The 25,723-nt window shown below is 46.5% G+C and overlaps 2 non-coding genes across 2 annotated transcripts; both read left to right on the plus strand.

The window, feature by feature from the left end:
* The first annotated feature begins 225 nt into the window (after positions 1-225).
* Positions 226-299, plus strand: trnan-guu (transfer RNA asparagine (anticodon GUU)). Its single transcript has one exon. It is a non-coding gene; the product is annotated as a tRNA-Asn (tRNA).
* A 13,612-nt stretch (positions 300-13,911) lies between these two features.
* Positions 13,912-13,984, plus strand: trnav-cac (transfer RNA valine (anticodon CAC)). The gene has a single exon. It is a non-coding gene; the product is annotated as a tRNA-Val (tRNA).
* The last annotated feature ends 11,739 nt before the right edge of the window (positions 13,985-25,723 follow it).

The raw sequence follows: 25,723 nt of genomic DNA on the forward strand, positions 1-25,723 counted from the left end.
GGAAGGTAGATCACACCGGTTGTGGGAGAGCTGGTTGGTGGTGACATGGAAGTGTCTGCAGTGTGCGGGACCAGACTGCGTCCACACATCCGCAATGAATGTCCCATTCTTTACTTGGGAAAAGTACAACTGAGAGTGGACAAGTTCCATCCCGGTCAGAGCAATCTGAAGCTTTAACTGACTGACACCCTGGTTTGGGATGTCTTGCAGTGTGTAATTGCGTCAGTCTCTGTGGCGCAATGGGTTAGCGCGTTCGGCTGTTAACCGAAAGGTTGGTGGTTCGAGCCCACCCAGGGACGAAGCATTTAACTGTTTTTCCCCGTGGATTCGGTGCTGCACGATTCCAGGTTGGCATTGTGCGTTTTGGCTGCGCGAATATATTCCACAAACATTGCCAGCTGTGCTGTTATCCAGTGAGTTCCCACTCCAGTATTTTTATGAGCATTCAGTTTGAGTGTATACAGAACTGAACAGAGATATCAGAAAATTTAACAAGGTTGTGGGACATTGTTTTTTGTTAATATTGAACTACTATTATGAATAAATCCATTTCTTCAAATATTTAATTGAACATGTTTTCAAAATGTTTCCGTGCAGTTTTGAACCAGGGACATTTCGCGTGTGAGGTGAATCTAATAACCACTACATTACGGAAACACTACAGCAATATTCGGAACATAACCAGAGCTTTAACCTACACAGCTGGCCTATACTTCAGAACCTGGTTTTATGAGAATAGAGTGATGGTGCTATATTTAGGAAGGCTGTGAGTGTGGCAGGAATTGGTCTAGTGTTTCCCAGACTTTACACATAGGAACAGGAAGTGGCCATTTAGCAGCGAGTGGTTAGGATCTGGAATGTACTGCTTGAAAGGGTGTTGGAGGCAGACTCAATCTTATCTTTCAAACGGGAGCTGGATCAGTGTCTGAAGGAACAACCATTGCAGGGCTACAGGGAAATGGCGGGGGAGTGGAACTCGCTGAGAGTCGGCACGGGCTCGACGGGCCGAATGGCCTTCCGTGCTGTAACCATTCCATGATTCTATAAGTTAGTGGCACATTTCATAGTGTGGTTGGAAGCAGAACATTGCAAAGGGACATGGATTAAGTCGGCAAAACTAGAGGCATCTGATTCAGGAGATTCGGGTGGCGCGGAAATTCGGGAGTTTAATGACTTTGAAAGGAACATTTTTGTTTTGTGCAGTTACGGTCAGAGAAATGTTTGTGAAGGGAATTTTTTGAACAGAGGAATGCAGCATTTAATCTTCTCCCTTAATACTTCTTCCTGGGTGTCGGGGTCACATTTCTTTTCGAGGTTATTCTTCTCTAAAAGGAGTTTGATGTATTCCTTCAGACTTGGGTGATCAAGAGCTATGGCGAGAAAGCAGTAATGGGATATTGAAGTTGCATGTTCAGCCATGAACTCATTGAATGGCGGTGCAGGCTCAAAGGGCCGAATGGCCTAACTCTGCACCTATTTTCTATGTTTTCTATGTTTCTTAAATTTATATTTCCTTTGGTGTTTAACAATTACCAGACCTTTGCTCTAAAGTCTTTCTCACTGTTTGCCCAGTCTCCTGTTGATGTTAGCAGCAATTAACATTTTGAACCAGACACCGAAAACACACTGTGCAAATTGGGAAATTCTTTAACAGTTAACGTGGGGCTCGAACCCCCAAATTCGAGATTAAGATTCTCATGCTCGACCGATTGATCTCACGGGGCTTCTACCAAATAGACGTTTTTGTCGTTGATTGCAGCCAGGCGCCTGTTGGCTCCGCCCCAGATGTTTAAACTTGCTGTCAAGGAACTGCCAGGATCTTCTTGAATGGTGGACCATGCTCGAGGGGCCGAATGGCCTAATCCGGCCCCTAATCCTTACATGTTTATGACCTTATGACCTTTCACAGGAGAACAAACTCGCCCCTGAGCATGCATGAGGAGAAAGCTCCAGAAAATATTCCCACCCGGTGAGCTTTCGCGTGTGAGGCAAACGTGTTAACCGCTACACTGCGGAAACATCTCCACTTTCAGCACCCGGTCAGACAGAAATGTTAAGCGAGCAGGTGAACTGCTGAATCCCACTTTGAAGGAGTTGGTCGTGTTGTCAAACAATGAGTTTCACTTAATGATTAAAAATAAGAAATGTCAGATTTAAACACAGACCTCGAGAGAAGACTGCAACCTGAACACAGCACCTGAGACCGCTCGGCCATCCTGACTATTTAATGATGTATGTGGCCATCTGCAGGTTGATTTTGAACTTTTGTATCCTGTCACATGAAATAAATGAGGACAGCAGGCGTATCTCTGTCTGACACCGGGGAAACAGTGAGACAAACCTTGGAGCAAGGGTCTGGTTATTGCCAAGCAGCAAAGAATATATTAATTCTGGAAGAACAATATCTAAAAGTACAGAAACCCTCATGTGATTTAAACATGCTACCTTCGGAACTGAAATCAGTCACGCTACCATTGCGCCACGAGGTCTACATCATAAGACTCAGATGTTCGTCTATATGAAGGTGTCACAATACAAGGAGCTTTAAAATCTCCGCCCATTCCCACCTGGTGTCAGAAGCAGCGCTCACCTCCCAGTCACTGTATGTTTTTTTCTTAAACTTGTGTGTGCTTTCATGGGAAAGCATCATTAATTAACCCCTCACCTTCTTTTGCACAATGAAAGAAATGCTAACTGAGGGACAGTCGATACTTCAATCATTTGTCCTGTGCTTTGGGGAGCGGGCAGGGAAGTGGACCTGAGTCCATGATCGGATCAGCCATGAACGTATTAAATGTCGGAGCAGGCTCGAGGGGTGTATGGCCGACTCCTGCTCCTATTTCTTATGTTCTTTTTTTATTCTGCATGTTGACCCATTTTACACACTGTATTCTAGGATCTGGTTCAAAATCTTCATTGCCGATGACATCAGGAATCTGGGGCAACTTTTGTCAAATTTAACAGCACCGGTTATTCCCACCATGCACAGAAAATAGAATCAGCAGTGAAGATAAAAGCACATGGTGCTCATTTTCAGATTCAACGCAGTAGGATTTCAAATAAAGTTTAAGAATTTTACAGTGAAATGATTTGGAAGTGTTATTGTATTTGTGTCTTTAATTAAACTTTGTGGCGTCTGACTCCCGTTCATGCCACTGCTGAATAAGAAAGGAGGGTTTGACGTTGACCAGACTGCACTGCCCCTGATATTTGTGAACTCATCCTTTATATTCAGTGGTTTCTCGCCCTTTGATGGGCTGCAGTGTGGCGGATATCACGTTGGCCTCACACGCGAAAGGTCCCCGGTGAATTCGTTTTCTCTCACTGAAAGTTATCTATTTATTGAAGTGAAATAAAGAGCACTTAAGGAATCAGGGATCACTTTTGCCAGGAGAATAAATAGCAAATAAAAACAGCAAATGCTGGAAATCTCAGCAGGTCAGGCAGCATTTGCCAGGAGACGAAACTCGCCTCTGATTGTTCCTCAATAGCAAGTTTAAATATAATGCTCCTTCCCGGGATTGAACCTCATACCTTTCATATGTAATGCAAACGTGATAAGCACACGTGATAACCACTACACGGCAGAAACCTCTCGCACAGCAGCCCCAACAGAGGGGAGCTGACCAGTGAGCTCCCTCTGTGCTGATCGGGAATGTGTTGGCTCACCTTAAACAACTTCTGTCCCACACTGAAAGTTCTCAATCCTTCTCCTCCGCTGCCCTTTACAGAAATGTCACGGATCACCCAGCCACCGTGTTCACTTCCACATCCTCACAGTGGGGCCACAGAGGCTCCTACCGTCTCCCCGCGATCAGCGAACTCAAAATTAAACCCGGAACACGTGTCCGGCAAAGGGCAGGAGAAGCCAGATAGTCTGTCAGTTCGGTCTATCACAGAAAGTATTGGTATTCATGGTGATGACAGCAATTATTAATCGTCTCACAAACCTCAATTATTTTTATGCGATGAATTTATCGACAATTGAAACCAGGTTAGTGCGCCGGATCTTAACCCCTCGACCACCAGGGAACAGTTATGATCCATGTAGATATATTTATATATATTCTTAATTGAACCTGAATATCAATGGCTAGATACCTAGACCTCATGGTGCAATGGAAGTGCATCTAACTTAGAGTGAGAGAAATTGTTCCACAGTGACACCCATTTCATCTTTTGTTCCCTTTTAAACACTAGAGACTGAGACAGGGGGAACAAATAGAGAAATAAAAGCACAGGGATATAGACAAGAGGAAGAGAGAAGGGGAAAGATACTGCCCCCACACAGAACTCATGCAGAAACCACTCTGCTGCGCTCGGGGTGGCCACCCACAGCCTGGATACACTAACGGGAGAACACCAGCGGCAGGATGGGGCCATAAAAGGAACGGCGAGCGGCCCTGGGAGCAGCTTGGAGCTCCCGGGAGACGACTCCAGGGAGCAGCGCGAGCTGGTGCAGGAGGGCGGCGTCAGCGAAGAGTGACGTCATCAACGTCCAGGTCGGTGAGTGGAGCGTGGGCAGATACAGCAGGAGCGGCAAGATCGGGGCGAAGTCGCGGCGAGAGACTGCAGAGGGACGTGGTCAGGGCCCAGGGGAGGCATGAGTTCGGGGCCAGGAGCACAGGGTTAGCACGGGCCAGCCCACACTGCGATATGTGTGCGCACAAGTTCCGTGCAGCAGGACTGGTCTCCAGTCGACCTGCTTAACACTTGCCACTGGACCAAGACCTCGCTCTGTCAAGCCCGTTTGATGGCTGGGGTGCAACGGCCATCACAATTTTTAAAAATCCACGCACAGGCATCTTCCACCCTTTGGGATGTCGTTCGGGTCCTTCATTGAAACACCTGTGAACTCATCTTTTTTCGGCGTGGAAGCAAGTCATCCTCGTTTCGAGGGACCGCCTATGATGATAATGATGATGGATACATTAACGTCCCAACAGCTCATTGACTGCAGGAGTGGGACCGTGCGGCGCTTCAGAAAACATGTCGAAAAGGCAAAGTCACTGATTCCGTCTCATGTGCTCCTCCGATCAAGAACAACAACACACACTAAAAATGCTTCAATAATGGTTACACTTTATCTCCGTGCAGCCTCTACAGTCTAAAGACACCACAACGGTAGTGCGAATACATTCTTCCCATCAAAGTTCTATTTGTGCTACTTGTTGTGGCAACTCTTGATTGCAGTCACCAAGATATCCCTTGAGATATAGGGTAAAACTCATGCTTTTCCTTTGGCAATGCTTTTAATAATCTGAGAAGATTTGACTGGAGGTTTATTCACAGATAGCAGTTCGTAAGGCCTTTATCTCCATATTTGCTAAGCAGTTGGCTCGTTGTTCTAGTTGTATGATTCTCACTTTGGGGTTGTTACTTGAAATTTGCGAGAGATCCCGGGCGAGCCCTTTTTTTGCCGTGAATTTTGAATTTGCATCGAACTTTTGCCAAGAAGGACTTGCATTTCTGCAGCGTCTGTCAGGAGCTCATAACGCCCCAAAGCGCTTTACAGCCGTTGAGTTACCTTTCAAATGTTGTCACGTGAGTAAAGATGTGCACAAATCACCCCACGCGCACCTCAACTCTTTGTGAAGGAGTTCATAGAATCATAGAAGTTTGCAGCACGGAAGGAGGCCAATTCGGCCCATCGTGTCCACGCCGGCCAACAAGAGGCTATCCAGCCTAATCCCACTTTCCAGCACTAGGTCCATAACCCTGCAGGTTACAGCACTTCAGGTCACATCCAAGCACTTGTTAAATGTGGTGAGTGTTTCTGCCTCTACCACCCTTTCAGGCAGTGAGTTCCAGACCCCCACAACCCTCTGCGTGCAGAAATAAATAGGTGCAGGCGAAGGCCATTCGGCCCTTCGAGCCGCACCACCACGGAGAATGAAACAGTTAATTCAGAGACCGTGGTCCAGAACTTAAAGAAGGGTAACTTTGAAGGTATGAGGCATGAATTGGCTAGGATAGATTGGCGAATGATACTTGAGGGGTTGACAGTGGATGGGCAATGGCAGACCTTTAAAGACTGCATGGATAACTGCAACAATTGTACATCCCTGACTGGTGTAAAAATAAAAAAGGGAAGGTGTCTCAACCGTGGCTATCAACGGAAATCAGGGATAGTATTAAAGCCAAGGAAGTGGCATACAAATTGGCCAGAAATAGCAGCGAACTCGGGCACTGGGAGAAATTTGGAACTTAGCAAAGGAGGACAAAGGGTTTGATTAGGGCAATGAAAATAGAGTATGAGAGGAAGCTTGCAGGGAACATTAAAATGGACTGCAAAAGTTTCTATAGATATGTAAATAAAAAAAGGTTAGTGAGGACAAACGTAGGTCCTCTGCAGTCAGAATCAGGGGAAGTCATAACTGGGAACAAAGAAATGGCAGACCAATTGAACAAGTACTTTTGTTCGGTATTCACTCAGGAGGACACAAACAATCTTCCGGATATAAAAGGGGTCAGAGGTTCTAGTAAGAAGGAGGAACTGAGGGAAATCCTTATTAGTCGGGAAATTGTGTTGGGGAAACTGATGGGATTGAAGGCCGATACATCCCCAGGCCTGATGGTCTGCATCCTAGAGTACTTAAGGAGGTGGCCTTGGAAATAGCGGATGCATTGACAGTCATTTTCCAACACTCCATAAATTCTGGATCAGTTCCTATGGAGTGGAGGATAGCCAATGTAACCCCACTTTTTAAAAAAGGAGGGAGAGAGAAAGCAGGGAATTATAGAACGGTCAGCCTGACATCAGTAGTGGTGAAATTGATGGAATCAATTATTAAGGATGTCATAGTAGCGCATTTGGAAAGAGGTGACATGATAGGTCCAAGTCAGCATGGATTTGTGAAAGGTAAATCATGTTTGACAAATCTTCTGGAATTTGTTGAGGATGTTTCCAGTCGAGTGGACAAGGGAGAACCAGTTGATGTGGTGTATTTGGACTTTCAGAAGGCTTTCGACAAGGTCCCACACAAGAGATTAGTGTGCAAAGTTAATGCACATGGGAATGGGGGTAGTGTGCTGACGTGGATTGAAAATTAGTTGGCAGACAGGGAGCAAAGAGTAGGAGTAAATGGGTACTTTTCAGAATGGCAGGCAGTGGCGAGTGGGGTACCATAAGGGCCCTAGCTGTTTACATTGTACATTAATGATTTAGACGAGGGGACTAAATGTAGTGTCTCCAAATTTGCAGATGACACTAAGTTTGGTGGCAGTGTGAGCTGCGAAGAGGATGCTATGAGGCTGCAGAGTGACTTGGATAGGTTAGGTGAGTGGGCAAATGCATGGCAGATGAAGTATAATGTGGATAAAGGTGAGGTTATCCACTTCGGTTGAAAAACAGAGAGACAGACTATTATCTGAATGTTGACAGATTAGGAAAAGGGGAGGTGCAAAGAGATCTGGGTGTCATGGTACATCAGTCATTGAAGGTTGGCATGCAGGTACAGCAGGCAGTTAAGAAAGCAAATGGCATGTTGGCCATCATAGCGAGGGGATTTGAGTATTGTGGCAGGGAGGTGTTACTACAGTTGTACAGGGCCTTGGTGAGGACACACCTGGAGTATTGTGTACAGTTTTGGTCTCCTAACTTGAGGAAGGACGTTCTTGCTGTTGAGGCTGTGCAGCGAAGGTTCACCAGACTGATTCCCGGGATGGCATGACTGACATATCAAGAAAGACTGGATTCACTGGAGTTCAGACAAATGAGAGGGGATCTCATAGAAACGTTTAAAATTCTGGCGGGTTTAGACAGGTTAGATGCAGGAAGAATGTTCCCAATGTTGGGGAAGTCCAGAACCAGGGGTCACAGTCTAAGGATAAGGGGTAAGCCATTTAGGACCGTGATGAGGAGAAACTTCTTCACCCAGAGAGTGGTGAACCTGTGGAATTCTCTTACAACAGGAAGTTGTTGAGGCCAATTCACTAAATATATTCAAAAAGGAGTTAGACGTAGCCCTTACTACTCGGGGGATCAAGGGGTATGGCGAGAAAGCAGGAATGGGGTACTGAAGTTGCATGTTCAACCATAAACTTATTGAATGATGGTGCAGGCTCGAAGGGCCGAATGGCCTACTCCTGCACCTATTTTCTATGTTTCTACATTCCAATAAGATCATGGCTGATCATTCACCTCAGTACCCCTTTACTACTTTCTCTTCATACCCCTTGAGCCCTTCAGCCATAAAGGCCACAGCTAATTCCCTCTGGAATATATCAAATGAACTGACATCAACAATTCTCTGCGGCAGAGAATTCCACAGGTTAACAACTCTCTGAGTGAAGAAGTTTCTACTCATCTCGGTCCTAAATGGCTTACCCCTTATCCCTTAGACTCTGACCCCTGGTTCTGGACATCCCCACATCGGGCACATTCTTCCTGCCTCTAACCTGTCCAGTCCTGTCAGAATTTTATATGTTTCTTTGAGATCCCCTCTCATTCTTCTAAACTCCGATGAATACAGGCCCAGTCAATCCAGTCTCTCATCATATGTCAGTCCTGCCATCCAGGGAATCAGTCTAGTGAACCTTCGCTGCACTCTCTCAGTAGCAAGAACATCCTTCCTCAGATTAGGAGACCAAAACTGAACACAATATTCCAGGTGATGCCTCACCAAGGCCCTGTACAACTGCAGTAAGACCTTCCTGCTCCAATACTCAAATCCCCCAGCTATGAAGGCCAACATGCCATTTGCCTTCTTCACCGCCTGCTGTACCTGCATGCCAACTTTCAATGACTGATGTACCATGACACCCAGGTCTCGTTGCACCTTCCCTTTTCCGAATCTGTCACCATTCAGATAATAATCTGGCTTCACGTTTTTGCCACCAAAGTGGATAACATCACATTTATCCACATTATAGTGCATCTGCCATGTATTTGCCCACTCACCTAACCTTTCCAAGTCACTCTTCAGCCTCTTAGCATCCTCCTCACAGCTCACACCGTCACGCAGCTTAGACTCACCTGCAAACTTGAAGATATAACACTCAATTTCTTCATCGAAATCATTGATGTATATTGTAAATAGCTGAGGTCCCAGCACTGAGCCCCGCAGCACCCCACTAGTCACTTCCTGTCATTCTGAGAAGGACCCATTTATCCCGACTCTCTGCTACCTGTCTGCCAACCAGTTCTCTATCCATGTCAATACATTACCCCCAATACCATGTGCTTTAATTTTGCACACTAATCTCTTGTGTGGGACCTTGTCAAAGGCCTTTTGAAAGTCCAAATACATTACATCCACTGGTTTTCCCTTGTCTACTCTCCGAGTTCCATCCTCGTAAAATTCTAGAAGATTTGTCAAGCATGATTTCCCTTTCCAAAATCCATGCTCACTTGGACTGATTTTGTCACTGCTTTCCAAATGCTTTGCTATTTCATCTATAATAATTGATTCCAGCATTTTCCCCACTACTGATGTCAGGCTAACCGGTCGATAATTACCCGTTTTCTCTCTTCCTTCTTTTTAAAAAAGTGGTGTTATATTAGCTACCCTCCAGTCCATAGGAACTGATCCAGAGTCGATAGACTGTTAGAAAATGATCACCAATGCATCCACTATTTCGAGGGTTACTTCCTTAACTACTCTGGGATGCAGACTATCTGGACCTGGGATTTATCAGCCTTCAATCCCAACAATTTCCTGAACACAATTTCCTGACTAATAAAGATTTCCTTCAGTTCCTCCTTCTCGCTGGACCCTCGGTCTCTGAGTACACTAGGAAGGTTATTTGTGTCTTCCTTCGTGAAGACAAAACCAAAGTATCTGTTTAACTGGACCGCCATTTATTTGTTCTCCGTTATAAATTCACCTGAATCTGACTGCAATGACCAACGTTTGTCTTCACTAATGTTTTTCTCTTCACATATCTATAGAAGCTTTCACAGTCAGTTTTTATGTTCCCAGCAAGCTTCCTCTCATACTCTATTTTCCCACTCCTTATTAAACCCTTTGTCCTCCTCTACTGAATTCTAAATTTCTTCCAGTCCTCAGGTTTGCTGCTTTTTCTGGCAAATTTATAGGCCTCTTCCTTGCATTTAACACTATCCCTAATTTTCCTTATTAGCCACGGTTGAGCCACCTTCCACGTTTTATTTTTTCTCCAGACAGGGATGTACAATTGTTGAAGCTCATCCATGTGATCTTTAAATGTTTGCCATTGCCTATCCAGCGTCAACCTTTTAAGTCTCATTTGCCAGTCTATTCTAGCCAATTCACATCTCATGCAATCGAAGCTACCTTTCCTTAAGTTCAGGTCCCGAGTCTCTGAATTAAATGTTTCAATCTCCATCTTAATAAAGAATTCTACCATATTATGGTCACTCTTCTCCAAGGGGCCTCGCACAACAAGATTGCTAATTAGTCCTTTTTCATTACACATCACCGAGTCTAGGATAGCCAGCCCTCAAGTTGGTTCCTCGACATATTGGTCTGGAAAACCATCCCTAATACACTCCAGGAAATCCTCTTCCACCGTATTTCTACCAGTTTGGTTAGCCCAATCTATATGTAGATTAAAGTTGCCCAAGATAACTGCTGTATCGTTATTGCACGCAGCCATAATTTCTTGTTTGATACTGTCCCCAAACTCACTACTACTGTTTGGTGGTCTGTGCACAACTCCCACTCGTGTTTTCTGCCCTTTGGTATTCTGCAACTCTATCCATCCAGAGTCCACACCATCCAAGCTAATGTCCTTCCTTAATATTGCGTTAATTTCCTCTTTAACCAGCATCGTTCCCCGACCTCCTTTTCCTTTCTGTCTATCCTTCTTGAATGTTGAATACCTCAGGATGTTGAGTTCCCAGCCTTGGTCACCCTGGAGCCATGTCTCTGGAATGCCAATTATAACATATTCGTGAATTGCTGCCTCTGAGTGAATTCATCCACCTTATTCCGAATAATCCTCGCATTGAGGCACAGAGACTTCAGGCTTGTCTTTTTAATACACTTTGTCCCTTTCGAATTTTGCTGTAATGTGGCCCTTTTTGATTTTTGCCTTGTGTTTCTCTGCCCTCCACTTTTACTTTTCTTCTTTCTATCTTTTGCTTCTGCCCCCATTTTACTTCTTTCTATCTCCTTGCATAGGTTCCCATCCCCCTGCCATATTAGTTTAACCCTTCCCCAACAGCACTAGCAAACATTCCCCCAGACATTGGTTCCGGTCCTGACCATGTGCAGACCGTCCGATTTGTACTGGTCCCACCTCCCCCAGAACCGGTTCCAATGTCCCAGGAATTTGAATCCCACCCTCCTGCACTACTCATCAAACCATATATTCATCTGTGCTAACCTGCATTTCCTATTCTGACTAGCTCGTGGCACTGGTAGCAATTCTGAGATTATTACGTTTTAATTTAATTCCTAGCTCCCTCAACTCAGCTATAGGACCTCATCGCGTTTTTTCCTATATCGTTGGTACCTATATACACCACGACAGCTGGCTATTCACCCTCCCCCTCCAGAATGTGCTGCAGCCACTCCGAGACATTCTTGACCTTTGCACCAGGGAGGCAACATACCATTCTGGAGTCTCGATTGCAGCCGCAGAAACATCTATCTATTTTCCTTACAATAGAATCCCCTATCACTTTCGCTCTCCCACTCTTTTTCCTGCCCTCCTGTGCAGCAGAGCCACCCCTGGTGCCATGGACTTGGCTGCTGCTGCCTTCCCCTGATGAGTCATCTCCCCCAACAGTACCCAAGGTGGTGTATCTGTTTTGCAGGGGATGACCGCAAGGGAATCCTGCACTGTCTTCCTTCCACTGCTCTTCCTGATGTTTACCCATTCCATCTCTGCCTGAGTAACCTTTACCTACGGTGTGATCAACTCACTAACCGTGCTATTCTCGACATCCTCAGCATTGCGGATGCTCCAGAGTGAATCCGTGCGCAACTCCAGTGCCGCAATGTGGCGTGTCAGGAGCTGCAGATGGATACACTTGCTGCACATGTAGTCATCAGGGACACTGGAAGCGTCCCTGACTTCCCACATAGCACAGAAGGAGCATAACATGTGTCCGAGCTCTCCTGCTATGACTTAACCATTAGATTTACTTAATTTGGCAACAATTCTAAAGTGTCCTTGCTGCTAAGAACAAGAAGAAATCCAAGAAACAGAAAACTACTCACCAATCAACCAGCAATCACTTACCCGCTTGGCTGTGACGTCACCCTTTGATTACTTTTGACTTCTTTCTTACTTTTGACCCTGCACCAGCTGTAGCTCGCTGCTCGCTGCTCCTCCAGCCGCTGCTCCTCCCACTGCCGCCGATCCCCGGACTCCCGTTGGGCCTTTATAGGCCGCTGCTCACACCTCCTCCGGTCTCTGCTCCTCCAACTTTTGGAAAAAAATAATTCAGTCAGGCAGAGTCTGCATGGATTTATGAAAGGGAAGTCATGTTTGACAAATTTGCTGGAATTCTTAGAGGATGTAATGAACAGGGTGGATAAAGGGGAACCAATGGATGCCGTGTATTTAGACTTCCAGAAGGCATCTTGACAAGGTGCCACGTAAAAGATCACTGAACAAGATAAAAGTTTCCGGGGTTGGGGCTAATATATTAGCATGGAGAGAGGATTGGCTAACGAACAGAAAACAGAGAGTCGGAATGAATGGTTCATTCTCTGGTTGGCAATAAGTAACTAATGGGGTGCTGCAGGGATCAGTAATGGGACCCCAACTATTTACAATCTAGATTAATGACTTGGATGAAAGGACCGAGTGTAATGTAGCCAAGTTTGCTGATGACACAAAGATGGGAGGAAAAGCAATGTGTGAGGAGGACACAAAAAATCTGCAAAAAGACATAGCCAGGCTAAGTGAGTGGGGAAAATTTGGCAGATGGTGTATAATGTTGGAAAGTGCAAGGTTATGCATTTTGGCAGAAAAAATCAAAGAACAAGTTATTCGTTAAAAGGAGAAAAATTGCACAGTGCTGCAGTACAGAGGGAGCTGCGCGTACTTGTGCATGAAACACAAAAGGTTAGTATGCAGGTACAGCAAGTGAACAGGAAGGCCAATGGAATCTTGGCCTTTATTGCAAAGGGGATGGAGTATAAAACAAAGAAGTCTTGCTGCAGTTATACAGGGTATTGGTGAGGCCAGACCTGGAACACTGCGTGCAGTTTTGGTTTCCATATTTAAGAAAGGATATAGATGCTTTGGAGGCAGTTCAGAGAAGGTTCACTCGATTGATTCCGGAGATGAGGGGGCTAACTTATGAGAAAAGGTTGAGTAGGTTGTGCCTCTACTCATTGGAATTCAGATGATTGAGAGGTGATCTTATGGCAACGTGTAAGATTATGAGGGGGCTTGACAAGGTGGATGCAGAGAGGATGTTTCTGCATACTAACCTTTTGTGTTTCATGTACAAGGATCCCCAGGTCCCTATGCACCGCAGCATTTCTTAATCTCTCCACATTTAAATAATTATTTGCTTTTTTATTATTGCTACCACAGTGGATAACCTCATATTCCCCACATTATACTCCATCTGACAAATTTCTGCCCACCCACTGAGCCTTTCGATATTGCTTTGCAGATTGGTTGCGTCCTCCTCACAACTTGCTTTCCCACCTATCTTTGTATCATCAGCAAACTTGGCGACATTACAAACATGCAGAGCACAGAACAAATTATTGACGTATTGACTCTCCCTCAGTTAGTATTTCTTTCATTGTGCAAAAGAAAATTATCGAATCATTAATTATGTTATCCCATGAAAGCAAAATAAAAGTTGAACGAAAATAATTGCCACATTTGAAAGGAACATTTTTGTTTTGTGCCGTTTCGGTCAGATAAATGTTTGTGAAAGGAATTTTTTCAGAAAAAGGGATTCAGCATTTCAGCTTGTTGCTGAACACTTCTCTCTGGGCACTACACTAGGTAGCAGTTTCCGTAGTGTAGCGGTTATCACGTTTGCCTCACGCGCGAAAGGTCCCCGGTTCAAGCCTGGGCGGAAACATTATTTTTGAAACAAAAACTGGGTTTCAATGTTCATTGCTCATGCAACAATGGTCTCCTTCTGTGCTGTAAACTTCTCTGATTCCATGAAGAACATTTAAAACCAGTCTCCTAAAATACAGAGTGTGTAAAATCAGAAAGGGAATAAAACTTCCTCAATGATTAAAGTTTCACAAATTATTAAAATGAAGTTGTTGAAGTTTCGACTGAACCTCAGTGATCATGTTAGCATTTCTTTCATTCTGCTCAACAATGCTGTCGGTTAATACCAGCAGATCTAAGCCGCATTTCAAACCCGGAAACAACTCATTCATTATTCACCCTTCCCAGTTCCAGTGCACAGAGCGTTATTTATACACCATCCCAGAAACTCAAGTCCAACTTCTGACATTCCTTATTTCTAATTACTAACTCATTTATTTTGATACCACTCTGAAGTGCTTTGGGTCATCTATGTAATTTAGTTAAATTACTTCACTTTAACTAAAAACGGTGGTAGCAAAATTATTTCCCGAACTGGGAACCGAACCAGGGAAGCTGAAGGGATCGGAATGGTTTTGTGAAGCATTTAAAGATGCTCTGTAAAAATCTCACACTGCTAATTTAAAAACACGGTTACGATTTGTTTCAGTGTGAAAGAAGGGGATTGCAATGACAACAAAATCACCAGGCAGTGACTGCATTAAGACCAATTCAAACATTTCACAAAGTTGGTGTCACGAAGTAACAGCTGAGCTAAAGTGGGCACTGACCAATGGGTAAAAACATCTCATTATAACCGATGAGCTCACAAATATCAGGAGCAGTGCAGTCTGGTCAATGTCAAACCCCTCCTTCCTTATTCAACAGAGACATGAATGGCAGACAGATGCCACAAAGTTTAATTAAAGACCGAAGTACAAGTCACATTTAATTTCCAAATGCTTTCACCATAAAATTCCTTCACTTTATTTCAAATCTTACTGCGTTGATTCTGAAAATGAGCACCATGTGATTTTACCTTCAATACTGATTCTATTATCTGTGCACGGTAGGAATTACCGCTCCAGTTTTGAGCCCAATTTGACAAAAGTTGCCCCAGATTCCTGGTGTCGTCAGCAATGAATATTTTGAACCAGACTCCTAAAATAGTGTTTTTTTATGAGTTCACAGGATCTGGGTGTCACTGGCAAGGCCAGAATTTATTGCCCAACCTTAATTGCCCTTGAGTAGCTGGTGGTTTTTATGTATCTGTAAAGCATGCACTCCCATGTTCCGCCACCAGGGAGCTCATCCCTTGAAGTCCCAAGGGATCTCAGCATCCCTTTGGAGCACGGTATATAAGCCGGCCCCCAAGGCCTGTTCCTCACTCTGGAGTGTCTTATTAAAGACTGAGGTCACTGTTACTTTAACCTCCCTGTGTGCAGCCTCATCTGTGTTAGGAACACAATAACTGGAGACGAGAATACGAATCCAACGCAAAGATGCAGCAAACTGTGGGCATCCTGGAGAAGTTCTCGGAGGTAGCAAGCTCGGAGGAAGCTTATGTCGAACGGCTAGACCAGCACTTTGTAGCCAACGAGCTGATGGAGAAGGAAGCGCTGCAAAAAGGAGAGCGGTCCTCCTCACAATCTGTGGGGCACCGACCTACAGCCTCATGAATAATTTTCTGGCTCCGGTGGAACCCACAGATAAGTCATATGAGGAGCTGTGTACAGTGGTTCGGGAGCATCTTAACCCGAGGGAGAGCGTGCTGATGGAGAGGTATCGGTTCTACACGTGCCAGCGATCTGACGTTCAGGAAGTAGCGAGCTACGTCGCCAAGCTAATGCAACTTGCAGGACAATGTGAGTTTGATGGCTGCCCGGTGCGAATGGTCAGAGACTTTATTGTTCTGGGCATTGGCCAAGAGACCATCCTCCGAAAATTGTTGACTGTAGAGACACCAACCCTCAGTGAGGCCATTGCAATAGCACAGGCGTTTATGTCCACCAGTGCGAACACAAAACAAATCTCTCAGCACACAAGTGCTCGCAATGTTCATAAATTAACTGGAACTGTGTTTGCGAGCAGAAATGTACAGGGCAGAAACTACGAGTCTGCAACTGCCAGCAGGCCTCAGGTGATCCAGATGACTCAGAGTCCCCAACAAAGAATAAATGCAAGGCAATTCACAGCTTGTGGAGGCTTCCATTCAACCTTTTCATGACGCCTCAAAGGGTATGTTTGCAAGTGCTGTGGAACAATGGAGCACCTCCAATGAGCTTGCAAACGAGCTGCAAGCTCTGCAAAACCTGCTAAGCACCACGTGGCGGATGAAGATCGGTCCATGGTGGATCAAAGCAATTTAGAGCCTTCGATAGAGGAGGCAGATGCTGAAGTACACGGGGTGCACACATTTTCGACGAAATGCCCACCAATTATGCTGCACGTAAAATTGAATGGCTTAGCCATAGCCATGGAACTGGACACTGGCGCCAGCCAATCCATCATGAGTAAAAATATGTTTGAGAGACTGTGATGCAACAAGGCATTCAGTTCAGCCCTGAGCCCCATCCACACGAAACTGAGAACATACACCAAAGAGCTTATATCTGTCCTGGGCAGCGCCATGGTCAAGGTCACCTACGAGGGCATGATGCATGTACTGCCACTCTGGATTGTCCCGGGCGATGACCCCACAGTGCTTGGAAGGAGCTGGCTGGGCAAAATCCGCTGGAACTGGGATGAAATCCGAGCGCTATCACATGTCGATGAGGCCTCATGTATCCAGGATCTTAAAACATTTCCTTCCCTTTTTGAGCCAGGATTTGGAAACTTTTCCGGGGCGAAGTTGCGGATCCACTTGGTCCCAGAGGCTCGACCCATTCACCACAAGGCGCGAGCAGTACCTCACATGATGAGGAAGAGAGTGGAAATGGAGCTGGACAGGCTGCAACTCGAGGGCATCATCTCCCCAGTGGAATTCAGCGAGTGGGCCAGACCGATTGTTCCAGTACTCAAAAGTGATGGCACAGTCAGGATTTGCGGCGATTATAAAGTAACTATTAATCGTTTCTCGCTACAGGACCAATACCCGCTACCTAAGGCAGACGATCTAATTGCAACGCTGGCAGGAGGCAAGACGTTCACCAAGCTCGACCTGACTTCGGTTGCATGACACAGGAAGGCCAGGCTCACCCAGCAGCCCTGCAGGGCTAACAACACGCCAGTCCAGCGAGGACACAGACAGCACACCAGAACAGACATTTGTACCGAGGCGGTCCACCAGGGAAATAAAGGCTCCCGACCGCCTCACCTTGTAAATACTTTTCAACTTTGACTTTGCGGGGAGTGATGTTGTGTATCTGTAAAGCATGCACTCCCATGTTCCGCCACCAGGGAGCTCATCCCCTGAAGTCCCAAGGGATCCCAGCATCCCTTGGGAGCACTATATATAAGCCGGCCCCTGAGGCCTGTTCCTCACACTGGAATGTCTTATTAAAGACTGAGGTCACTGTTACTTTAATCTCTCTGTGTGCAGCCTCATCTGTGTGAGGAAGACAATAGTGGTGAGGCATCATCTTGAACCGCTGCAGTCCGTGTGGTGAAAATGCTCCCACAGAGCTGTTAGGGAGGGAGTTCGAGGCTTTTAACGCAGTGATGATGAAGGAACGACCGATATATTTCCAAGTCAGGATGGTGTGTGACTAAATCTAACAATGGCTGGTGTCACAGGCACCAAACATTTTTAAGCAATGTCCTAAAATGCAGTGTGTAAAATGGGAAGGGATAATAATTCATGACATGCAAAGCCTGTTTAAAATGGGACTGTATAAAATTAATGTGAATATTTTTCTGCCTGACAGGGTTTTGGAAGCAGATTCAATAGTAACTTTCCAAAGGGAAATATAGTTGAAAAAGAAACATTTGCAGGGTGCTGAGGAATGGGACCAATTGGAAATTTCTTTCACAGAGTCAGCACAGGTAACAACATAAGAAATCGGAGCAGTTTTAGGCCATACGGCCCCTCAAGACTGCTCCACCATTCAATAAGATCATGACTGATCGTTGATCTCAACTCCACGTTCCCCGCGCGATCTCCCGATCCCTTGATTCCCCGAGACTCCAAAAATCTATCTTACGCAGCCTTGAATATATTCAGAGACTCAGCATCCGCAGGCCTGTGGGGCAGAGAATTCCACAGATTCATAACCCTCTGAGTGAAGAAATTCCTTCTCATCTCTGTCTTAAATGGTCGACCCCTTAACCTGAGACTGTGCCCCCTGGTTCTCGACACTCCAGCCCGGGGGAAACAACCCCTCAGCATCGACCCTGTCAATCCCCTTCAGAATATTGTGTCTTTCTATGAGATCACCTCTTATTCTTCTAAACTCCCGAGAGTATCGGCCCATTCTACACAATCCCTCAACTTAAGACAGTCCTCTCATCCCAGGAATCAATCTGGTGAACCTCTGTTGTACCACCTCCCAGGCAAGTGTATCCTTCCTCAGATAAGTAGACCAAAACTGTGCGCAGTACTCCAGCTGTGGTCTCACCAGGGCCCTGGGGTTGGGGGAGGTGTACTGACGTGGATTGGGGGCTGGTTGTCAGACAGGAAGCAGAGGGAAGCAAAGAGTGGGTGCGTTTCAGAGTGGCGGGCGGTGACTGGTGGGGTGCCGGGGGGTTCTGTGCTGGGGTCCCAACTGTTTGCACTGCACATTGGTGATTTGGACGGGGGGATTGGGTGTGATATCTCCAAGTTTGCGGATGACGCTGGGTTGGGTGGCAGTGTGAGCTGCGAGGAGGATGCGGTGGGGCTGCAGAGCGACTTGGATAGGTTGGGTGGGGGACAAATGCGTGGCAGATGAAGTGTGGTGTGGATGTGTGTGAGGTTGTCCACTTTGGTGGTAGGAGCAGAGAGACAGACTGTTGTCTGAGTGGTGACAGATTGCGGGGGGTGGAGATGCAGCGGGATCTGTGTGTCATGGTGCATCGGTCATTGGGGGTTGGCATGCAGGTGCAGCAGGCGATTCGGAGGGCAGATGGCGTGTTGGCCTTCATGGCGAGGGGATTTGGGTGCGGGGGCGGGGAGGTGTTGCAGCAGTTGTGAAGGGCGTTGGTGGGGCCGCGCCTGGAGTATTGTGTACGGTTTTGGTCCCCTGACCTGAGGAGGGACATTCTTGCTGTTGGTGGAGTGCATCGAGGGTTCGCCGGACTGATTCCCTGGATGGCGGGACTGACCTGTCGGGAGGGACTGGATTGACTGGGCTTGTTTTCGCTGGAGTTCGGAGGAGTTAGAGGGGACCTCATGGAAACGTTTAAGATTGATGGGTTTGGACAGGTTGGATGCAGGGGGAGTGTTCCCGGTGTTGGGGGGGTCCAGAGCCAGGGGTCGCGGTCGGAGGGTGGGGTGTGGGCCATTTGGGACAGGGATGGGGAGGAACTTCTTCACCCAGAGAGTGGTGGACCTGTGGAATTCTCTGCCGCGGGGGTTTGTTGAGGCCAGTTCGCTGGATGTATTCGAGGGGGAGTTGGATGTAGTCCTTGCTGCTGGGGGGATCGGGGGGTATGGTGAGAGGGAGGGAATGGGGTACTGGGGTTGCATGTTCAGCCGTGGACTCGTTGAGTGGCGGTGCGGGCTGGAAGGGCCAGGTGGCCTGCTCCTGCACATATTTTCTATGTTTCTATGTTTACAGGAGCTAAGGTCACAATTACTCATTGTTCACAGTACTCAGTTTCATACTTTATTATCAGTGTATCAATTGGCGACGAGACAATGAACAACCACGTGAAAATGCAAAGACCAGTTGGTATCCTGGAGAAGTTCTCAGAAGTGGGCGATTGCGAAGCCTTTGTGGAGAGACTCGACCAATACTTCGTGGCCAACGAGCTGGAAGGGGACGAGAACGCTGCCAAATGAAGGGAGATCCTCCTTACCGTCTGTGGGGCAACAACCTATGGCCTCATGAAGAATCTTCTAGCTCTGGTGAAACCAACAACTAAATCCTTTGAAGAATTGTGTACGCTGGTCCGCGAGCATCTCAATCCTAAAGAAAGCGTTCTGATGGCGAGGTATCGGTTCGACACGTGCTAACGGTCGGAGGGCCAGGAAGTGGCGAGCTATGTCGTCGAATTAAGGTGCTTCGCAGGACATTGCAAATTTGACGGATTCCAAAACGAATGCTGAGAGACTTTTTGTTCTTGGCATTGGCCATGAGGTAATCCTTCGCAAACTATTGACTGTTGAAACTCAGAATCTGAGCAAAGCCACAACGATAGGTCAGACAATTTCCACCATTTCCTTTAAACCCAATAACGTAATTTATTTCTGGTGGACTGGATGGAGGAACATGATCCATGTAAAAAATTGTTATTACATGAAATGAATGTTCCTAAAAGTATGAGAGTGCGAACTCACTGGATAACAGCACAGCTGGCAATGTTTGCAGAATATATTTGTGCAGCCAAAACGCACAATGACAACCTGGAACTGTGCGGCACCGAATCCTCAGGGAAAAACAGTTAAAGGGATCTTCCCTGGGTGGGCTCGAACCACCAACTTTTCAATTAACAACCAAGCGCACTAACAGATCGCGCCACAGAGACTAACTTAAATGCACCTTGCAAGACATCCCAAACCAGGATGTCAGTCAGTTAAAGCTTCAGATTGCTCTGACCGGGATGGAACTTGTCCACTCTCAGTTGTACTTTTCCCAAATAAATGGAGGGACATTCATTGTGGATGTGTGGAAGCAGTCTGGTCCCGCACACTGCAGACACTTCCATGTCACCGCCAACCAGCTCTCCCACAACCGGTGTGATATACCTTCCAGCCTTCCGGTGCCTTGTCTGTGACGAAGTATTCCGATTGTCCCGAAGCCGGTCTTATGTTTTAATTCATTTTCATCTCCTGACTGCAGATATTCCTGTGATTAAACCCAAACAAAATGCTGACAGGGACAGTTGGATTCATCATATCTTTGCTTGGTAAAATTTCAAAGATTGAAAGTGATGCACATCAACCCCAAACCACGTCACCTACTCGCTAACCACGACACGCTGCTCCCGTGAGATGGAAGCCCAGTTGCTGTTTCAAGCTTGAATGCAGGTACAAGCAGAACTCATTCAAAGAAAGTCCAAGTCCCTAAGGCACCTGATTATTTGCACCGAACTCCTTCGCAAAGAGTTGAGGTTCGTGTGGGGTGATTTGGGCACATCTTTCCCCACACTACAACACTTCAAACATAACTCAACGGCTGTAAAGTGCTTTGGGCCGTTATGACTTCCTGAAAGGCACTGCAGAAATGTAAGTCCTTCTTCGCAAAAGTTCGATGCAATTTCAAAATTCGCGGCAGAATAGTGGGCTCGGCCGGGATCTCTCGCAAATTTCAATTAACAAGCCAGAAACGAGAATCATACCCCTTGACCAACGAGCTAACTTTTTGACAAACCTGGAGATCAGGTGTAACTTTTATAAAAGCATTTTTTGTGTGTAGATAATCTTGGCAGAAGGAGCACATGGGATCGAATCAGTGACTTTGCTTTTTCGACCTGTCTTCTGAAGCGCCGCACGGTCCCACTCCGACAGTCAATGAGCTGTTGGGACGTTCGTGTATCCAGGCTGTGGGTGGCCACCCCGAGCGCAGCAGAGGGGTTTCTGCATTAGTTCTGGGTGGGGACAGTATTTCCCCTTCTCTCTCCCTCTTGTCTGTATCCCTCTGCTTTGTTTTCTGTATTTATTCCCCGGCCTCACTTTATGTGTTTAAAAGGGAACAAAAGATGAAGTGGGCGACACTCTGGAACAATTTCTCTCACTCAAATATATCCATTTAGTGAAGTGAAATAAAGAGCAATTAAAGAATAAGGGAGAAGCCACTGTCGCCCTTTTGACAGGAGAATAAACTCGCCCATGGCTGTTCATCCACAGCAAGTTTAAACATAATCTTCCTGCATGGGATCCTTTCACGTGGAAAGCAAACGTGATAACGGCTCCACTGTGGAAACTGCTCTGACCAGAAGTACAGCAGAGGGCAGCTGACCAGTGAATGCCTTCTGTGCTGATCGGGAATGTGTTGGCTCACCTTAAACAACTTCTGTCCCTCACTGACAGCTGTCAATCCTCCGCTGCCCTTTACACAAACATGTCAATGATCTCCACCCACCACCCCACATCCCCATCGTGTTATCTTCCATGTTAGCACAGTGGGGCCGCGGAGACACCTACTCTCTCCCCGCGGTTAGTGAACTCAGTCAGTCTGTAAAATTAAAGGGAACAAGTGTCCCGCAAAGGGCAGGGGAAGTCGGAGAGTCTGTAACCTGGGTTTAATTGTTTGTCAAAGGCTACCCGTCCTGTTGTGTATTTCCAGCAGTTTCCTACTTTCACAGGGGGAGATACCGGGGCTGGACCATGCTCCTAAAATACAATGAGGTCGGGATAAAAGTTCTTCACGTACTCAGGGCAAAATAAATGATTGAAGATCTACAATGGATTCAGTAAAGATGTTTAAATCAATGAATTGTTTTCTCCTCATGAGATTCATGTAACTCTTCCTGATAAGGTTTTAATTTTGATGTAAGTACAATTTCCCTGGCCGGAAATCGACCCAGGGCCGCGGTGGTGAGAGCGCCGAATCCTAATCACTGGACCACCAGGAAACGCTGCATTGCTGCATCGCTGCATCGTAATGCTTGGTGTCATTATTGTCCTTTTGAATCCACTTGTTTCACACCGAAACACATTGTAACCATGATCTGAATTTAATGCCACATGATTCTTTGAAATCACCTTCAAATGATTGGATAAAACCACCCCTTATACCACCGAAAAACAGCTTCGATTCCAGGTTAGGGCGGTAACTTTTGTAACACCGTTTTTAAATTCAAAACATCTAAAATTGACGACATGCAACTGATGAGAAAAAATAAGAATTCATTTAATCACCGTTAAATAACCGATAACCTTTTTCAGAATAAAATAAATAATTATATAGTGACTGAGGGACACTGGTATCCTCAATCATTCATTTTCTCTTTACATGTGATGAACTTTTATCCCTATCTCATTTACACGCTGTATGTTATGAGACAGGTTTAAAATTGTACGTGTTTATGACTCAGTTGTAAAACCATTGAATGTGTGTGTGCCTATTCTTGATAGGAGGAGCACTTGAGATCGGAGTTCCAGTTCTATGAGCCCAAGTTTCCACATGATTCGCGCCTGATTTTTAGGAGCAACAGGTGGAGAACGGACTCTCTTAGAAATCGCAATTCTCCACATTTTGTTTCTGCAGTTCTAGTCAGGTAGAACAGTTCCACTATGGAACAGAATTTTTTCTTCAAAAGGGGGCGTGTCCGGCCACTGACGCCTGATTTCAAAGTTTCCACAGTGAAAACGTACTCCAAACTAACTTCGAATGGAGCAAGTTAAGATTTTTGTAGAACTGAAAAAACCTGTTCTACACATTAAAAAATCAGGCGCAGGTTAAAAATTAGGCGTCCAGAACGAGGTGGGGGGAAGGAAAGTCATTAAATTCTATAATAAATCCTTATTTATACTTACACAAACATTATACAAAGAAGTCCAAACTGAATAAACATTTATAAGCAAAAAAAAGATTAAATAAACCATCTTGCTACCTGTGTGAAAGTGCTTCAGGCAGGCCTTTCGGGACCGAAGCGTGAACGGGCCGGCCCGAGATTTCGGGCAGGGCCCGTCCCCAGCACCAGATTTACAGGAAGGTGGCGTTGGGTCGGGTCGGGGAGGTTCAGTTCGGTTTGGGTCAGGGGGCGGGAGGGAGAGAGAGGGGGGGAGGGAGGGAGGGAGAGTGGGGGGGGAGGGATGGAGAGAGAGGGAGGAGGGAGAGAGAGGGGGGGAGGGAGAGAGAGAGAGAGAGAGAGAGGGAGGGAGGGGGAGGTCAGGTCGGGGAGCGGGAGGTCAGGTTGGGGAGGGGGAGGTCAGGTCGGATCCAGTCCGGGGGCGGGGGCGGGGGAGCGGGTATTGGGTCGGGTCGGGTCGGGTCCAGTGGGAGGGGGGCGGAGCGGGAGCGCGGGTTGGGTCAGGTCCAGTCGGAGGCGGGGCGGGGAGCGGGAGCAGGAGCGCAGGTCACGTATGGTCCAGTCGGGGGGGGCGGCGGAGTGGGAGCGGGAATCGGGTCGGGTCCAGAGGCGGGGGTGGAGCGGGAGTCGGGTCGGGGGGCGGGAGCAGGAGTCGGGTCGGGTCCAGTCGTGGGGCGGGGGGGGGGGGGAACCGGGTGTCAGGTCGGTTCTATTCCGGTGTGGGGTGGGGGGGAGCAGGTGTTGGGTCTGGTCCGGAGGCGGGGAGTTTCAGATTGCTCCGACCGGGATGGAACTTGTCCACTCTCAGTTGTACTTTTCCCAAATAAAGGGTGGGAGATTCATTGTGGATGTGTGGAAGCAGTCTGGTCCCGCACACTGCAGACACTTCCATGTCACCACCAACCAGCTCTCCCACAACCGGTGTGATCTACCTTCCAGCCTTCCAGTGCCTTGTCTGTGACAAAGTATTCTGATTGTCCCGGTGTAAGGTTTTAATTCCTTTTCAGCCCCTGACTGCGGATATTCCTGTGATTAAACGTGAACTAAATGCTTACAGGGACAGTTGGATTCACCGTTTCTTTGCTTGGTGAAATTTCAAAGATTGAAAGCGATGCACATCAACCCCAAACCTCCCGTGAGATGGAAGCCCAGTTGCTGTTTCAAGCTTGAATGCAGGTACAAGCAGAACTCATTCAAAGAAAGTCCAAGTCCCTGAGGCACCTGATTATTTGCACCGAACTCCTTCGCAAAGAGTTGAGGTTCGTGTGGGGTGATTTGGGCACATCTTTCCCCACACTACAACACTTCAAACATAACTCAACGGCTGTAAAGCGCTTTGGGGCGACATGAGTTCCTGAGAGGTGTTGCAGAAAAGCAAGTCCTTCTTTGCAAAAGTTCTATGCAATTTCAAAATTCACGGCAAAATAATGGGCTTGTCTGGAATCTCCCAAATTTTAATGAACGACCCCAAAGGATGAATCATACCCCTGGACCAACGAGCTGACTGCTTGAAAACATGGACATAAGGTGTAACCAATATAAAAGCATTTTTGGTATGTAGCTATTCTTGATTAGAAAGCACATGAGACCGAATCAGTGACTTTGCTTTTTCGACCTGTCTTCTGAAGCGCCTACAGTCAATGAGTTGGGACGTTAGTGTATCCAGGCTGTGGGTGGCCACCCCGAGCGCAGCAGAGGGGTTTCTGCATTAGTTCTGGTTGGGGTCAGTATGTCCCCTTCTCTCTTCCTCTTGTCTGTATCCCTGGGCTTTTATTTCTCTATTTATTCCCCCTATCTCAGTTTCTAGTGTTTAAAAGGGAACAAAAGATGAAATGGGTGTCACTGTGGAACAATTTCTCTCACTCAAAGTTAGATGCACGACCGTTCGCCATGAGGTCGAGGTAGCTAGTCGTTGATATTCATGTTCATATATAAATATATATAAATATATCTACATGTATCATAACTGTTCCCTGGTGGTCGAGGGGTTAAGTTCGGCGCACTAACCTGGTAACGATACTCGATCAATTTGTCAAATAAAAATAATTGAGGTCTGTGAGACGATTAATAATTGCTGTCATCACCATGAATACCAATACTTTCTGTGATAGACCGAGCTTACAGACTATCTGGCTTCTCCTGCCCTTTGCCGGGCACGTGTTCCGGGTTTAATTTAGTAAACTGGGCGAGTTCGCTGATGGCGGGGAGACGGTAGGAGCCTCTG

Source organism: Pristiophorus japonicus, chromosome 28, assembly GCF_044704955.1.
Source record: "Pristiophorus japonicus isolate sPriJap1 chromosome 28, sPriJap1.hap1, whole genome shotgun sequence".
Taxonomy (NCBI): domain Eukaryota; kingdom Metazoa; phylum Chordata; class Chondrichthyes; family Pristiophoridae; genus Pristiophorus; species Pristiophorus japonicus.